This window comes from Ceratotherium simum, chromosome 4, assembly GCF_057802395.1.
Source record: "Ceratotherium simum simum isolate JZ-2026a chromosome 4, ASM5780239v1, whole genome shotgun sequence".
Lineage (NCBI taxonomy): Eukaryota > Metazoa > Chordata > Mammalia > Perissodactyla > Rhinocerotidae > Ceratotherium > Ceratotherium simum.
The window spans coordinates 70,347,371-70,349,832 of NC_141903.1; the positions used below are offsets into that span (position 1 = coordinate 70,347,371).

Below are 2,462 nucleotides of genomic sequence, written 5' to 3' on the forward strand. Positions count from 1 at the left end.
AGCACAATGCAGTCTATACAGAAACTGATAAAATAATGTACACCTGAAATTACACAATGTTATAAACCAATATGACCTCAATAAAATAATTAAAAAAAAAAAAAGATAGAGAATGGTATGGAATCACCAGCAGAAGAAGAGCATGTCTCACACTAGACGGCTACTTAGACAGTATTGTGTCACAGCCACTCTAAACACTAGGATTCTATCTTCTTGCCATCTCTGTTGTATCTTTCCAGGATAATGATTCAATATAATACTTAAATCTATCACTTGTTTCATCATTAGTATATCTTGACCTTCTACGAATTCAGTTTAAGAAATAAACTCCCCTGGATTTCCCTCCAATTTTCCTCCTTTATATCCATCATAAAATTTTGTCACCTATAATGTCTCTGTCATTGAAAAATATATAATTTACATTTTTGCATAATACTCATTAAACTTTCTGTGTTTTTTCTTTAGTTTTTCTTATAGAATTTAAAATCTTATCAAAGGTGATTTTAGTTATAGTTAGATAACTATTTTTCTCCACATAACTATTTAGTGTAATTGAAAGCAAAAAGAGAGAAATGGAAGTGAGTCAAAAGAAGTTACTTCAAAAGAAAACGTCAAATGAATTACCTTTTAGATATTTTTTATTTAATTAATTATGCAATACAATGCTATAGTTTTGTTTTATGTTTTGATCATGACTTTCTTGTAAAGACTTGGGTTTTTTTTTTATTTTCTTTCTTTTTATTGGCTAATGACTTCATCAGAATGCTAAGATTATGTACCCTCTTGATCATATCATCTATTATCTAGAATCTTCTTTCTTCCTGGAAATGTCCTTCATTAATCCCTCTAATTTTGGTTTCAACCTGGATCTTGCTATTATGAGTCTATTCCCTACCGTACATCTTAATATTTTCAATGGTATTTAGGAAATAAAGTGCTTTCTTATAAAATGTATCCTCGTGTGAGAGAGAACTTGCAAATGGTCTTTTCTTACCACCTTCACAGCTTCTGCCTTTTGCTGTGAGAATCCCCTTGCTAGCAGACAGCTTTCTTGAGTAAGGCTTGAGATGGCTCAAAGTTGGTTCCCTCTACTGTGTGCTCTTCTTACACAGAAAACTCATACATTAATCTGTGTCTGTGCGTGTGTGTGTAAATTAGGACTCTAAATCCCACTTCTGGCAAAAATACCTTATCAGCACCTACACATGAGAGCTACTGAGTTCCTGATGAGGGCCACTACATTAAATCAGTGTTAACATATTGGAGGCATGCAATTTGCATACACATGAGACCTTAGCCAAAAGAGTGTGAGGGTGTGGATAGCAGAGACAGCATGTGCGCTAATAATACCCGAGTCTCTGGCTAGAAACCCTGGGCCTTGCTCTTTTGAGAGCCCTGGTACTAGGGTCAATCCACAGTGATGGCTTAAGCAACTGTCAGGGAGAGAAAGCATCAGTACCCAGAAGGCAACTAACAGACCATCACAGACATCCCCTAGAGGTTAAAGCATTACGGCCTTCTTTCCATAGTCTTTCCTTTTTTAGGGGGCGTGGGGACAGGCAGATAAACGCTTGTTTTATTCATCTATGTAATTTCTGAGGCCTGTACATACAGAGAGGGGGAGATCTATTTCTTGGTCTCTTCCACCTTAGACAGAGTCTTGATGATTTCCTCCTGGTTGGCCTGGAGTTGCTTTTCTGGCTCTTGCATGCTTCCTTAGCCTGAGACCTGTGGGCCTCAGCCTGGTCAGCCAGGAGCTTTTTGTGGGCCTTGTCTGCCTTCATCCTGTGGATGTGTTCAATCTGCTTGTTTCTGAACACATTTCCCCTCACCTTCAAGTACAGACTGTGTTACAGGTGGCAGTCAGTCTTCTTAGATTCACAGGATCTTCTGAGCAGCACAATCCTCATCCTCCTTATCCAAGTTACTTTCTCAGGCATTCCAGCATTGGCATAAGCATTCATTTACCTATGACCATAAATGCCGGCCCTTCCAGAGGGCCGAGGTATTTTTCCTGCATCGAGTGCAGGAAAGGACAGTCATGGGCTGATAGCCCTTCTTTGATCAGCATCCGGATCTGCTGACGGGAGTTATCATCGGTGATTTCATTGGTCTTACTGGACCCAACCAGACCTTTTTGCCAGAGTACAAGACACCACAGGCAAGCCTGTTCTGAAGCCTGAGTGTATTCACGGCTGCAGCAGCAGCAAAAGGAAAATTTCTTTCCATGTTTTAAAGAAATGTATGTAGGTGTGGTGTATATATTAATACGAAGGTTTGTTTTACACATATATATGGCTTATATGGGCTACTTTTGTTATGTTGAACAATTTTATATTAAATATAACTAATTTTAAAACTTCACCTCTGGTTCCTGTGGGCCATCAGAATTGGCCACCCCAAATGTGTCTCTTCTGCTTGATTATTTTTGACAAAAGGCTCTGAAAGAAACTTTGACCTTC

The 2,462-nt window shown here is 38.6% G+C and overlaps 1 pseudogene; it reads right to left on the reverse strand.

Annotated features, from left to right (window-relative positions):
• Nucleotides 1–1,626: 1,626 nt before the first annotated feature.
• LOC101395891 (large ribosomal subunit protein eL19 pseudogene) lies at nucleotides 1,627–2,229 on the reverse strand (annotated as a pseudogene).
• Nucleotides 2,230–2,462: the final 233 nt, after the last annotated feature.